Source organism: Alexandromys fortis, unplaced genomic scaffold (genome assembly GCF_014885135.2).
Source record: "Alexandromys fortis isolate MF-2015 unplaced genomic scaffold, M_Fortis_MF-2015_v1.1 scaffold_44, whole genome shotgun sequence".
NCBI classification, from domain to species: Eukaryota; Metazoa; Chordata; class Mammalia; order Rodentia; family Cricetidae; genus Alexandromys; species Alexandromys fortis.
The window spans coordinates 10,893,348-10,908,869 of record NW_026067921.1 but is presented as its reverse complement, the minus strand read 5'-3'; the positions used below and the strand labels follow the sequence as shown (position 1 = coordinate 10,908,869).

General features: G+C 44.9%; 1 protein-coding gene and 1 non-coding gene across 3 annotated transcripts in view; one reads left to right on the top strand and one right to left on the bottom strand.

The window, feature by feature from the left end:
* The window catches only part of Znf800 (zinc finger protein 800), a 216,269-nt gene that overhangs the window by 185,379 nt on the left and 15,368 nt on the right, over positions 1-15,522 (bottom strand). Inside the window, exon 2 of one of the 2 annotated variants that reach the window (XM_050141655.1) lies at positions 551-955. The exons of the other annotated variant lie outside the window; for it this stretch is intronic. The gene's annotated coding sequence lies outside the window, so the exon portion shown is untranslated. The remainder of the gene's footprint in view (positions 1-550; positions 956-15,522) is intronic. 2 annotated transcript variants of the gene reach the window in all.
* LOC126501237 (small nucleolar RNA SNORA17) lies at positions 5,240-5,383 on the top strand. Its single transcript, XR_007591592.1, has one exon. It is a non-coding gene; the product is annotated as a small nucleolar RNA SNORA17 (small nucleolar RNA).

Here is a 15,522-nt window from a genome sequence, read left to right as displayed (position 1 = left end):
TTCGGGGCAAGAACCGCGGGGGGGGGGGCGGGGGGAAGAAAACTGAAAAATAAAGGTTGGTTAAGAAGTGAAATAACTCGTTTTGGCTCCCTGTCTGGTTTATCTAAACATCTCAAGGCGAAATCTCCAATTAAAAATTCTTCCAGGGAAATATATTTGAATATAAAGGCGGAAACAGACACCCACAAATTGCAGCATCGCTTGCGCGCCAGGGGCTTTTTCAACCACCGTTCTTCCGCGGCAGTTTGAAGCCTTGCAGGGGTTGGTAAAAGGCGGTTCTGAGATCTCATATTCTACATTAAAACAAAGTCGTTCACGCAGATTAAAGAAAAAAAATCTGACTTTTTGCACTCGATCTCAGAGGAAATGTTCGACGTCACCCCCAGAAAAGAAAGTGCAAGAAAACAAAGAAAAAGAAAAAATAACGGTCTGACAACATTTCTTTCTTTCCACAAAACAAAACAGACTCAAAATGCAGGTGGAATTCCGGGATTATCCGCAGGCGGCCAAGGCTGTCTGGCGCCTCTGGGTTTGTTGGTTTTAATCTCACCTGGGGGCTTGGAGGGTGGGGAGCACGTTGCGACGAGCCACGCTGGACTTGGGGGCTCTTAGGAACGCTCCATTAGTTTCCTAGGCAGGGTCAGCCGCGTGGTCCCGCTGGAGAAGGCGCAGGCTCCCCGGACTCAACGCCCCGAGCTGTCCCTCTCAGCCGCGGCTTTTGTGCCCGCAGAACATTTTACAGAGGAGCGAATGGCTGCACAAAGGTAGGCCGTGCACAGCGAGATATGCAATTTGCCTCTTCAGAGACCCAACAGGGCTGGGGCGCTGAAAACACCGGCAGCTGCAGCAAATGGGAGTGACCCGCAGCAGCGTGCAGCCAACGGCGGGTTTAGTCGCTTGTTTGGGTGAGTCTTTTGCTGCGGGAGACCTGGGCTGTCTGCTGTTCAAAGCCACCCTGGAAACAAAAGACCATCATGTAGCTCTAATGACATAAAACAGGTTTAGAAAACTCACACTCCCCGAAGGCTTCCTACCATAATCCAGCGGTCCTCTAGATTCGTAGTCACATTGCTTAGAAATCTGCAGACTTAACTCAGGTCTTTTATAAGTGTTCAGTAACCGCTACAACCAAGTCCTCATAATGGTCCAGAGAATCCCCTAAAGCAGAGATTCTCAACACGTAGTTTGCGACCCCTTTGGGGGTTGAACGACCCTTTCATGGGGGTCGCATATTAGAGATCCTGCATATGAGCTATTTACATTATGATTCTTAACGGTAGCAAAATTACAGTTGTGGAGTAACAATGAAAACACGTTTATGGCTGGGGGTTACCTCAACATGAGGACTTGGGTCGCAGCGTTAGGAAGGCTGAAAACCACTGCCCTAGAAAAATCAAACACACACGTATAGCAAAACTTGCAGGAGTTACCCTTCCTCCCACTGCAGAAAGCAGGAAGACAGGGAAAAAAAGTAGACTGTGGATCCAACATGATGATACAGACCTGTAATCTCACCCGTGGGGAGGCAGAGGCAGGGGGATCACTGCAAGTATGAGCCCAGGTTTAGCTACACGGCAAGTTCCAGTACAGCCTGGGCTACTGGGCTGTATATAGTGAGCAGCTGTCTCAAAAAAACTAAAAATGTAAGTGGGGAGGGGGCGAGGGGGGAAGGAGGAAGAAGAGGAATTGGATTTGGAGGTGCTGAAGAAGGGGGCTAGAGCAATGGCTGGGGAGGGGCATTAAGAGCACTAGCTCCTCCGGGTTCAATTCCCAGCACCCACCTGACAGCTCCAGTCCCAAGGGAGCTGATGCCCCCTTCTGTCTTCCTGAGGGCATTGCAAGCAGGACACATGCAGGCAAACATTCATACACACAAAATAATAATAAAAAATTATTTAAAAGAAGTGGGAGTCAGAGGATTGAGAGTTCAAAGATAGGTTCTTCTACACAGAGAATTGGAGGCTAGTCTGGGCTATATAAGACCCTGGGGGTAATCTATATGGGAAGTAGAAAAAGACAAGATCGTCTGAGTAAATTGGGAGCATGGAAATCATGGGAGAGGATAGAAGAGGAGGGGGAGGAAGGGAGAGGAGTGGAGAAAAAAATATAGCTAAGTAAAAACAAAAATAAATAAATAAATAGGAAAAAAAGACCCTGGGGGAGGGAGCACATACACAATATATACATGAGAAAGAAGAGAAAGAATCAAGTTGCTTTGCTGTTGTGCCTGGTATTACTGTCAGGAGGCAGAAGCAGGTGGATCTCTGTGAGTTCAAAGCCAGCCAGGTCTACAGAGTGAGTTCCAGGCCAGCCAAGGCTACATGGTGAGACCCCATGTCAAAACAAAACAAAAATAAAAGAGTCAAGTAGTTTTTGGGGGGGGGGGACATTTTATTTCCTTTCAAATGCCTCAAGCAGTTTATCTGGACTCATCCTGATTATAGCAACACAGTACAAAGAAGACTGGTTCTGAGTTTTGAGACTAGATAAAAACGCTAAAGTTGCCGGGCGGTGGTGGCGCACGCCTTTAATCCCAGCACTCGGGAGGCAGAGGCAGGCGGATCTCTGTGAGTTCGAGGCCAGCCTGGTCTACAAGAGCTAGTTCCGGGATCGGCACCAAAGCTACAGAGAAACCCTGTCTCGAAAAACCAAAAAAAAAAAAAAAAAAAAAAAAACGCTAACGTTCTATAAACCTAACCCTGCCAACAAAATGGGGAGGACAACCATATTTATTTATTCATTATGAGACAAATTATGTCAGCCAGAGAAAGCACACCTAATAAGCTGCCTATTTTTAATGAATTCCAATAAAATGTTCAACATCTGGGATGAAAATATTCTCTGTGACTTTCTCCTGCAAACACCAGGACTCCCTTTCATCCTCTGTGTGTGCACAAGGAGTTGAGTAGTCTGAATTAGGGCAGGGTCAAAATGTCTGTCAGCTTTTCCTCAGCACTTCTCCAGGGTGACATCAGGACTCACGAGGACACTGTCCAAGGCAAACCCAAGTAAGTTTATTTCTTGGTGTATGAGTGTGTGTTTAGTAGGGGCTGGAGAGATGGCTCGGGGGCTGGAGAGATGGCTCAGTGGTTAAGAGCACTGGCTGCTCTTCCAGAGGACCTGGGTTCAATTCCCAGCACACACATGGCAGCTCACAACTGTCTGTAGCTCCAGTGCCAAGGCTCTGACACCTTCACACCAATGCATATAAAATAAATTTAAAACAAATTACTTTAAAGGAAGAGGGTCATAGATAAGATCACCTGGCAACATTGGGAACATAGGGGTAGGGTGAGTAGAGAGGGCAGAAGGGGAAGATGAGGAGAGAAGGGAAGGGTGAAGGAGAACTTGAGGGAATGGGATAGTCGAGATGGAGGAAGGACGGAGATGAGAGCAAGGAAAGAGATATTTTGAGTGTGTGTTTAGCAAACAGGGGGATAAGGAAGAGCATCCCTGGCCCCATATGGGACTTTGCAGGTCTGGGCTTTGCCTCCTAGAGGCTTTAGTAATTGTGGTGCTGCACAGATGATTGTTTCAGTGTGGCTGATGAAAAACTTTAAGCCACATTAATCATGACCAACCACAATCCAAATCCTCTGTAAGGAGGCATCCCCTTTCTGAGCTATGTGCCCAAACTATTGGAGCCCTAGAAACCCCTCTCTGTTTTCTGCAGACAAGTGGTAAAGATAATGTCTTTGAGAAATTTGTTTGGTGATGTCTGGAGAGATTGCTCAGAGGTTACAAACACTGGCTGGTCTCCTAGAGTCTCTGGTTTGGGCCAGTATGGTGGCTCACAACCATCTTAACTCCAGTTTCAGGAGATTTCCTGCTCTCTTCTGTCCTCTGAAGGCATTGCATGAACATGGTGCACAGACATACATGTAAGCAAAACACTCATACATGTGAAATAAAATAGAGAATTTCATACATGCTTCTAATGTGTTTGGGTCATATATATCCCCCATTTCCTCCCTTCCAATTCCTTCCATGACCCCTTACCACTTTCCCCTCCCAACTTTGTATCCTCTGTTTTTTTAAGCCATTGAGTCCATTTAGTGCTGCCTGTGTGCATGGGTAGAGAACCATCTACTGATGCATGGGAAGCCATTTAGGGGGCGCATCCCTGACAAAAACTCATTCTCTCTCCCTCGGCAGCCATCGGTTGGCTTTTAGACATAGTAGGACTTCATGAGCCTCTGATCTGTGTAAGCTGGGATTTGTCTGCAGGTCTCATACATGTGTGTGCAGGTCTCATACATGTGTGTGCAGGTCTCATGCATGTGTCTGCGGGTCTCATACATGTGTCTGCAGGCCTCATACATGTGTGTGCAGGTCTCATACATGTGTCTGCACATCTCATACATGTGTGTGCAAGTCTCATACATGTGTGTGCAGGTCTCAAACATGTGTCTGCACGTCTCATGCATGTGTCTGCAGGTCTCATGCATATGTGTGCAGGTCTCATACATGTGTCTGCACATCTCATGCATGTGTCTGCAGGTCTCATACATGTGTCTGCAGGTCTCATGCATGTGCCTGCAGGTCTCATGCATGTGTCTGCAGGTCTCATACATGTGTCTGCACATCTCATACATGTGTCTGCACATCTCATACATGTGTCTGCAGGTCTCATGCATGTGTCGGCAGGCCTCATACATGTGTGTGCAGGTCTCATACATGTGTCTGCACATCTCATACATGTGTCTGCAGGTCTCATGCATGTGTCTGCAGGTCTCATACATGTGTCTGCACGTCTCATACATGTGTCTGCAGGTCTCATGCATGTGTCGGCAGGCCTCATACATGTGTGTGCAGGTCTCATACATGTGTCTGCACATCTCATACATGTGTCTGCAGGTCTCATGCATATGTGTGCAGGTCTCATACATGTCTGTGCACCTCATACATGTGTGTGCAGGTCTCATGCATGTGTCTGCAGGTCTCATACATGTCTGTGCACCTCATGCATGTGTGTGCAGGTCTCATGCATGTGTCTGCAGGTCTCATACATGTGTCTGCACATCTCATGCATGTGTCTGCAGGTCTCATGCATATGTGTGCAGGTCTCATGCATGTGTCTGCACATCTCATGCATGAGTCTGCAGGTCTCATACATGTGTGTGCAGGTCTCATGCATGTGCCTGCAGGTCTCATGCATATGTGTGCAGGTCTCATACATGTGTCTGCACATCTCATACATGTGTCTGCAGGTCTCATACATGTGTCTTCAGGTCTCATACATGTGTCTGCAGGTCTCATACATGTGTCTGCAGGTCTCATACATGTGTCTGCAGGTCTCATACATGTGTCTGCAGGTCTCTTGCATGTGTCTGCAGGTCTCATGCATGTGTCTGCAGGTCTCATGCATGTGTCTGCAGGTCTCATGCATGTAGGCATGGCCTCTGTGAGCTCATGTGTGCAATGGCCTTGTCGTGTCTGTTTCACTGCAGATATCCATTCCCTCTGGCTCTTATAATCCTTCTGCCCCTCTTCTATGGTGCATTTTGACCCTCAAGGGGCTCGGAACTTATCCCATTAATGTCTAAGCACTCTGCAGTCTCTATGTTCTGCATGTTGACCATTTGTGGGCCTCTGCACCCAACACCAACCACTGCAAAAACAAGCTTCTCCGATGAAGGCTGAGAAATGTACTAACCTTCTGTCAGATGTATAATATTTTAAAGGAGGAAATGGGGAAAAAATGTGTCCTTTACCAAGATCTATTATGGATCAAATAATACTTTTTAATATGTCATGTCATCGGTTATCTGCCACCAAGTGCGATGGGAAGTCTAACTTGCCGTAGTAAGATATCAGGTGAAGACAGCAAAAGAAAACACACTGACCACGTTACAAGGAGGATAAGGAAAAAGAAATGGGAAACCCACCAAGACTGCTAAAACTGAGCACTTGCATTGCTTAAATAACAATTTATTGTTCGTAGCTCTAGAAGTTTGAAGTCTATGATCAAGGCCTGGCTAGTGGTTACAGAGAGCCCCTTCTCACTTGCACCCTCCCAGGGCAAAAACCCACAGGAAGGGAGAGAGCTTCCTGGCTTGCTTCTTACGAGGGCACTAGTACTATCCATAGGGCCACATCTCATGACGTAATTACCTCCCAAAGACTGTCCCTCTCAACACATTGAAAGTTAGCATTTTCATGAATTCGGCAAGTCATGAGACTTAGTCCAAAATAGCCCAATAGGTTAGAGCGAAGGACATGGCTGAGTACGACTTCAATCAGATGACCAGTTCTGAGGGAGAACTGTAGACATCGGGACTAGTGGTCCAGGGTATAAAAGACTCCCTGAGGCCTGAAGCTACATCTCCCACCTTTATGGCAGCATTTGGCCACAGTCTCACATGCCCGAGGCTCCCAGGAAAGGTGTACTGTTGGCTGAATGGAAACTCTGGAAGCTCCTCCAATGTCCACTATGAACCTTGGTCATCTTTGTTTTTTTTTTAATATTTATTTATTTATTATGTATACAATATTCTGTCTGTGTGTATGTCTGTAGGCCAGAAGAGGGCACCAGACCTCATTACAGATGGNTCTGTAGGCCAGAAGAGGGCACCAGACCTCATTACAGATGGTTGTGAGCCACCATGTGGTTGCTGGGAATTGAACTCAGAACCTTTGGAAGAGCAGGCAATGCTCTTAACCACTGAGCCATCTCTCCAGCCCCTTGGTCATCTTTGTAAGACTACTCCTACACCAGTGTTTACTCAGCATTTATTCCTACAATCCATCCAACAGATGAAGAGTCAAAGGGAACTTGCTAAGAATCCCCCTCACCTTGCTCTCAGGGGAAGCCCCTTCGGGGACAGTGTGGGTTCCAGGCCCCTTGTGGAGAAACATTCATTTGACTAGTGTGTGTGGTACAACCTAGTGTGTCAGAATTCTGTCTGCCAGCTGCCCTTTTCCAAAAGCAGCGATAACAAACGCTGCTGTGGGAATTACATTTTTCAGATGATTAGGTTATATAGCAGACTAATCGCTTTTGCTTTTATGAAGAGCGGAGTGCAGCACGCTGCTGGCATTGTCCTTAGAGACTGTCATCCAAATAATGTAAGCAGGGCTGTTTATGTAAGTCCCTAATTACTGACGAGGCTTGGACAGGGAGGAAGCATTAATGGTCTTTTCTGTCAGATCCATTTTGTAATGCGGCAACTTCTGCGGGCCTCTTCCTTCTAATGGCACAAAATAGCTAAAGTATTCTGTTAAGGAAAACATGGTAAGAAAATAATGAAGAGTCAAAACCCACCTAATTAAGACATGACTGCCAGAAATGAGGCCAGAGCTGCTGCGGGTACCATTATAATCATTACTGGATGTCTCCAAAGCACGCCGTCCACTAATGCACTGGGGGAAACAGCCAGTATTAGCCATGCGGGCATCTTCATCAGTACATTCTGGAGTCCCCTGTCTGTCAAAACTTCACATCTTTAGTGACAGAATGCTGGAATTGGATAATCTCATCCATTTGAAACCAGATCTTGTTATGTAGGTTCTTTTTCTACCTCTCAGCTCCCAAGCTCACCTCTAGTTCCACGAATACTGCTAAGTGGCTTTTTGTTTTATTTTGGTTTGATTTTGATTTTTTTTTTCGAGACAGGGTTTCTCTGTGGCTGGCCTCGAACAGATCTGCCTGTCTCTGCCTCCCAAGTGCAGGGATTAAAGGGGTGCGCCACCACCACCACCAGATAATGTTAAATTTTTAAGGGAAGTGGCCCTCTGAGCTAGACTGGAGCTCCATGGTAGAAAGTGACTATTATACCCAAAACCCTAAAAAATAAAATAGGAAACCTAAACCATTGCATTTTTTTTATTTTTGTTTTGTTTTTGTCTATGATTTCATAGACATCTTTGCTGTCTCTGATCTAAGGGAGTACGTGGAGTAAGAGGAATGGTGGCTTCAAAACACAAGAACCTAACAAAAGGCTCTAGATTTGTTTGCCCCGGAATGCATTAAGAGCAGAACCTAGAGGGCCTCATTACAGAGAGGAAAGGCAGAACCTGATACAGGGTCCAGGATGGGGGCCAGAGCAAATTAACTTCCTACCCACTGACAGACTTCCTGGGGCTCAGTTTGGCATGAGGATGAGACACAGTGGCCAAAAGGAGTGACCCCCTATGCTGTGCCTGCAAACTGAATGAATGGGAGAGACACAAAAGAATCTGGAGGTGCTGTTGACTTTGTTACATTTCTGCCTATGATTTCTTCTGTAGTGCATATTTTCACACCTAAAATCTGCCCTTAGCATGTTAAAGTTGGCGGAGACAAGCTTCCATAGACTGTTGATTGGTTAATACCCACATTGCCACCAGCTGTAATTCTTTGGATAGCTTTCATTCTCCTTTATTTCCCTCCCAAAACTGCTCAATATCTATCTTTTGCATCAATAAAACTTCTAGCCAGGCAGATAGCTCATGCAGGGAATCTTAGCACTTGGAAGGCAAAGGCAAGAGGGTTGCTTCAAGTTTGAGGTGTCAGTTTGGATGACAAAGTGAGACCTTGCCCTGTCACAAAAAAAAAAAGAAAGAAAGAAAGAAAGAAAGAAAGAAAGAAAGAAAGAAAGAAAGAAAGAAAGAAAGAAAGGAAAGCAAACGGTAGCAAAAAATTAAAAGATATGGGATACCGCCTCAAAAAATGGAGAAAAAGAACCCCTCTGCATGGCCTTTTCAGTTTGAAACGGGGATTCTGTGACTCCAGCCAGAGGAGATGATGAACGAGGAAAGGGATTAGAACAAATGGAGTCAGAAGTCACTGGCATCCCAGGCAGGAACTGCACTGAATGCAGGAAGCTGGAGCCTGGGGAAAACTACACGGAAACAGAAGTGGGAGGCGCACTGTAGGTGGCCGCTAAGGTTGAGGAAACCGGACAGTTAGCCAAGAGAGCTGTAGAGAGTAAAGAGAAGACCAAATACGGGACCTAAATAACCAGCAGGGTTTACTGAGGGGGCGGAAAAAGAGACACAAGTCATAAATATAAGAGAACAAATTCCAGCAGAAGAAAAGGATGTTGCTGTGTAGGAGGGAAGGTTCAGGAAGAATTAACAGAGTCCTAGACACAGTGGTCAAGGAAGCAGCAATTCTGAAAAGCGGGGTGCTTCCATCTGGAGGTGCAGAGTGGTAATCTGGAGAAGAAAAGGGAAGCACCAATCCTGGGGGTGTCTTTTAGGGGGGACTCTGTGCCCCTTCAGACATAGATTTCACAAAGAAATCCCCTCTGGAGGCACCCTCACTGTGGGAGTAAAAGGTGGCAGGACTTACCTATTGCCTAAACTTATTACTAATTAGTTTTTGACCGTGTCAAGGCCCACAAATGAAGCACCACCTTCCTGTCTGGCACACATGTAGGCAATGGGAATCCTGATGACCAAAACGTCCCCGTAAGGGCACAGTTAGCTGAGTACTTACCGCACACCCTCCCCTCCAGCATCTTCACCAAATGTATGCATTTTTCCATGGCTGCCATAATAAAGAACTACAAAACCATCTACCTGAAGCAGCAAAGACTTCGTCTCCCATAGTTCTAGAGGCCATAGGTGCAAAGTGAAGGGGTCAGTAGAGTCACACTGCACCTAAAGGCTCCAGAGAGGAATCCTCTGGCCTCTTCCTGGATCTAATGGCTCCTGCTGTCCTTTGACTTCTAAAGTCTTCTCAAACAAGTAAGTCAGACCTTAGGTTACAGGGAGATGCCTCTCCTGTGGTGATAACTCAAACGTAAGGGGTCTGAGCCCTGCTAGTTCTCCATATTAGAAAGTTAACCATTTTTAGCTTCATGATACCTAGGGTCAGCCTCAGATAGTCATCTGTTGACTGTTAGAGAAGGGGGAAGAAGAAAGATTTGGTATGTGGGGAAGAAAGTAAAGACCCCTGGAGAAAGAACCAAGTGGGGGGGGGGGGTCCTGAGCATGTGGGTGGGAGATGATCCTAAGCATGTGGGTTTGGGATGGTCCTGAGCATGTCATCTCTATGACACAGGACAATAACAGGATATCCCAGAGGAATCCCAGTGATGGCTCAGCGTTGATAATGTTGCAAGAGCCAGAGGCCTCGAACCAGACCAATGGCTCATTGCAACGAACACTTGCAAGTAAAGATGTATGAACTAAAAATAAATAAATTCTTTCTTTTATAAGTAGCTTTGAGGGGCTGGAGAGATGGCTCAGCGGTTAAGAGCATTGCCTGCTCTTCCAAAGGTCCTGAGTTCAATTCCCAGCAACCACAAGGTGGCTTACAACCATCTGTAATGAGGTCTAGTGCCCTCTTCTGGCCTGCAGGCATACACACAGACAGAACATTGTATACATAATAAATAAATAAATACTTTAAAAAAAATAAGTAGCTTTGGCCATGGTGTCTCCCCACAGCAACAGAACAGCAACTATGACACTATCTAGTAGTCAGAAGGCTTACACTACTCTGAAAGTAAGCCTTGTGTTGTTCCAACCAGTCTTTCCCTATTATTTTCTCCTTCCCAATCGCTAGCATCTACTAATCTGATTCCTTCATCTATAGTCTTCTCTATTCCAAACATTTCATACAGGAGGAACCATATACTGTGTGGCCATTTGTGAGCGGCTTCTTTTGCTTCCTATAGTATTTTCAAGGTCCGTCCATGTTGTAGAATCTATCAGTAATTCAATTGTTTTTCCCTTATTTTTATTTTATACCTGTGGGTAGTTTGCCTGCATATATATGTGTGTGTGTGTGTGTGTGTGTGTGTGTGTGTGTGTACACTATGTGTAAACAATATCCACAGATGACAGAAGAGGGCATCAGATCCCTTGGGACTGGAGTTACAGATGACTGTGAACCACCATGTGGCTGCTGGGAAATGAACCTGGGTTCTTCGGAAGAGTAGCCAGTGTGTTTGGATTGTCAGTCTATTTGCTGACATATGAACAGAAGTGTGAGCTCAGAATCAGCCTCAGAAGGCAGAGGGAAGTCCCCGTCATTCTTGCTTGGGATCAATGAGAACTCCCATTCTCCACCATCAGTCAGAGTTTGATTACAGAGAACTTTTATTTTCTGCCACACCTTCTTTGAAGTCACCTGCTGTTGCTGCTTTCCTATGAAAAATAATCTTACATTTCTGTACTTCCCGGCCCAAGTGCAAGATTTTTGTTGTTCCATTTTTTTGTTGTTGTTTTTACCTAAGTTCTTTCCAGATAGAAAATTTATAAAAACACATGCTGTGGCAGTGAGAACTGCAGTGTCCACAAGCGCCCACCCCATCACATACACACAGATGTCAGCGCTCTGGTTCCCAGAAGGTGTGACCTGGGGGACAGGTGAGGAAGACTGAACGCTGCTAACCGGCTGACTTCTGTTTTGTCTTGTTGACCGTGTCCTTTGCTTTACAGAAGCTTTCAGTTTCAGGAGGTCCCATTTATTAATTGTTTCTCTCAGTGTCTGTGCTGCTGGGGTTATATTTAGGAAGTGGTTCCCTGTGCCAATGTGTTCAAGTGTACTTCCCACTTTCTCTTCTGAGGTTCAGTGTGGCTGGCTTTATGTTGAGGTCTTTAATCCATTTGGACTTGACTTTTGTGCATGGTGATGGATATGGGTCTATTTTCATTCTTTTACATGTTGATATCCAGTTATGCCAGCACCATTTGTTGAATATGCTTTTTTTCCATTTTATATTTTTTTTGCTTCTTTGCCAAAAATCAGGTGTTCATAGATGTGTGGTTTAATATCTGGGTCTTTGATTCGGTTCCATTGGTCCTCCTGTCTGTGTTAGTGCCAGTGCCAGGCTGTTTTCAATACTGTAGCTCTGTAGTAGAGTTTGAAGTCAGGGATTGTGATGCTTCCAGAAGTTTCTTTACTTTATTTTGGCTATATAAATGGCAGCCTATAGAATGGGAAGTGATCTTTATCAACACCACATCAGACAGAGGACTGATCTCCAAAATATATGAAGAACTCAAGAAATTGGCCATCAAAACAACAAATAATCCAGTAAAAAAAAAAAATGGGGTACAGACCTAAACAGAGAACTCTCAACAGAGGATCTAAAATGACTGAAAGACACTTAAGGAAATGTTCAACATCCTTATGGCCAAGATCAAAAACACTAATGACAATGCTGGAGAGGATGTGGGGTAAAGGGAACACTCCTGCATTGCTGGTGGGAGTGCAAACTGATACAGCCTCTTTGGATATCAGTATGGCAATTTCTCAAAAAATTAGGAAACAACCTTCCTCAAGACCCAGCTTTTGGGTATATATCCAAAGGATTCTCAATCATACAACAAGGACATGTGCTCAGCTATGTTCATAGCAGCTTTGTTTGTCATAGCCAGAACCTGGAAACAACCTAAATGCCCCTCGACCAAAGAATGGATAAGGAAAATATGGTACATTTACACAATGGAGTACTACACATTAGAAAAAAAAGACATCTTGAGATTTGCAGGCAAATGGATAGAGCTAGAAAACATCATATTGCTGGGCAATGGTGGCGCATGCTTTTAATCCCAGCAATCGGGAGGCAGAGGCAGGTGGATCTCTGTGGTTCGAGGCCAGCCTGATCTGCAAAAGCTAGTTCCAGGACAGGATCCAAAAGCTATGGAGAAACCCTGTCTCAAAAATCCAGAAAAAAAAGAAAACATCATATTGAGTGAGGTAACTCAGATGAAGAAAGACAAGCATCCTATAAACTCACTCATAAGTGGATTCCATAAAGCAAAGAAAATCAGCCTACAATTCACAATCTCAGAGAACCTAGACAATAATGAGGACCCTAAAAGAGACATATATGGATCTAATCTACATGGGAAGTAGAAAAAGACAAGATCTCTTGAGTAAATTGAGAACATGAAGACCATGGGAGAGGGTAGAAGGGGAGGGGAAAGAAGGGGGGAGCAGAAAAAATGTATAGCTCAATAAAATTAATAAAAAAAAAACGTTGAAAATAAAATAGGGGAATTGGGTCTGGTGGCTCACATCTGTAGTTTCAGCTACTTGGAACATAGAGGCAAAAGGATCATCAAAACTAGGAGTTTGGGGCCAGCCTAGACAACATGAAAAGACCCTGTTTCAAAACAATTAAATTAAATTAAAAAGGATACGGAGATTGTCTGGATTGTCTGGGCATGGCTAATGTAATTACAAGGATCCTTTAGGAATGAAAAAGAAAAATTAGGGGGAGGATGTAGGGGTGGTTCAGTGAGGTGCTTGCCTTGTAAGCATGCCTGAGAGTGTAAATTTGTTAAAAAGCTCGTGACCTGGAAGGTCACAAGCCCCAGGGAAGGACCTAGTACTGTCATTTTGCTAAAATGACATGATAAGTATGTATCTAGTTACCCTTGTACTCACAGGCTAGCCCTGCTCTCAGCCTTGGTCAGGGAAGTTAGAGAGCAGGAGTTGACACAGTCTCGCGACTGCTTAGAGTGTTGACAGTGAGTGACTGTTGCGTGTCCAGCCCTATTCCAGTCGTCTGTATCACCTGCACACCCCGATACTCAAGGAACATCGTGGAAGAGGGGGCAGGCAGAATGTAAGAGCTGGAGAATGGGAAGCATTGCTGTGGAACAGTCTTCTGGACAGGATGCAGTTATTAACACAGGAGCTGCATGACCTGCACAGGACCTGCACAAGACGGGGCTCGCAGCAGCTGCGTAACCTGCATAGGTAGGACCTGCACAAAACAGCGCTCACAGGAGCTGTGTGACATGCATACATAGGACCTGCACAAGGCGGGGCTCACAGCAGCTGTGTGACCTGCATAGGACCTGCACAAGACGGGATCACAGCAGCTATGGTGACCTGCATAAGATGGGGCTCACTGACACTTTACTGTGGATGGGAGAAGGGCTCATGGGTTTCCACGCCTCCATGAGGAGCTGTTGGCAGTTTAATGCTCCACTAAATTACCTCCTACCCATGCTTATGCAGACAGTCCCATTTAAACTCAGTGGGACACACGCACGCACAGACACACACACATGCACGCACACATGCGTGTGTACACACACACATACATGCACGCACATAGGAAGGGAATCAAGGGAAGAAGGGTTTCTATATAAGAAGGAGGGGGAGTGAGACAGGATACTATGGGGTAAGAAGGACTAAAATTCATCGCATACATGAAACTGTCACAGAACTTTTAATTAAGTATAATAAACTAAATTTTAAAAGACTGTAAATGTACTTTTTAAAAAGAACTCAGAGTAAAAAATAAAAAGAAAGGATAACATAATGAAAGATAAATATACATTGTATGCTCAAGATATATCGCACTAATGTATGAAACAGTAAAATAAGTTGACCTCGAACGGTTTCAGTGCTGGGAACATTTTGGCTTTGTGTCTGTTCACTGATGCCCTCACTGGGGTTCAAGGATAACTGTCAGCAGTTGTGTCTCATGACTTGTGATGAATGTCACAAGCCTTGAGTGTCACTGTTACAAGAATAGAATAATGAACAATGGTGGCATATTTGTCACAAGCAGAAAAAGTTCCATAGCAATGTTTCAATTTCGAAACAAAAGGAGGGTTTTGTTGTTGTTGTTGTTTGTTTGTTGTTTCTTGTTTTGAGACAGCATTTTCTGTGTAGCCTTGGCTGTCCTGAAGTTCACTCTGTAGACCAGGCTAACCTCAAACTCACAGAAATCTGCCTGCCTCTGCATCCTGAGTGTTAGGATTAGAAGCGTGCGCCATCACCACCCAACTTGTAAATTGTTTTTTATTCCTTTCCTTGTGGTTGCCTTTTTTTTTTTTTTTTTCAGTTCTTTCTCTGGTGCTGTTGGAACTTCTTTAGCCAATAGCCTTTCAGATACCAGCCCACTTGGGTGTGGTCTCTTATACTATACATGCAGTTGTAAAGCTTGTACGTGTGTGTGTGTGTGTGTGTGTGTGTGCGCACGCGCGCTCGTGCATGTGCACATACTCGAAGACACTCCACTTGGAGCTTGTTTTCTTCTTGGCAAAACTGGCCTTTGGGCAAAGAACTGCCCATGCCTCAACCACTGACAAAATGCATGGTGTCTGGACAGGACATGCAGGATACAAGAAAAAAGTCTGCCAAACCTTGTCAAGAGAGGGTAAGATGATTCTGAACATTTTTCTGCTTCTAAAAATGGTTCTCTCCCTCTCCCAGATTCTAGATTCGGTTCCTGTTCCCCGTTCATACAGAGGACTGTGATCTGTGAGTCCACCCCTAAATAAACAACCCTTTATTATATGCAGTTCTGAGCTAGTGTGGGATTATTCTCTAACTTCCATCTTCAGACAGGACAGCCAGACAGAAACTTAAAAGAAAAATAAGAGAACTAACAGATGTCATGACTCAAATGGACTTAACAGACATCCATAGAACATTTGAGCCTAACACCAAAAAATATACCTTCTTAGCATGGCTTAAATTTAGAATTCAAGCCAGGCGGTGGTGGCACATGCCTTTAATCACAGCACTCGGGAGGCAGAGGCAGGTGGATCTCTGTGAGTTTGAGGCCAGCCTGGACTACAAGAGCTAGTTCCAGGACAGACTACAGAGATAACTCTGTC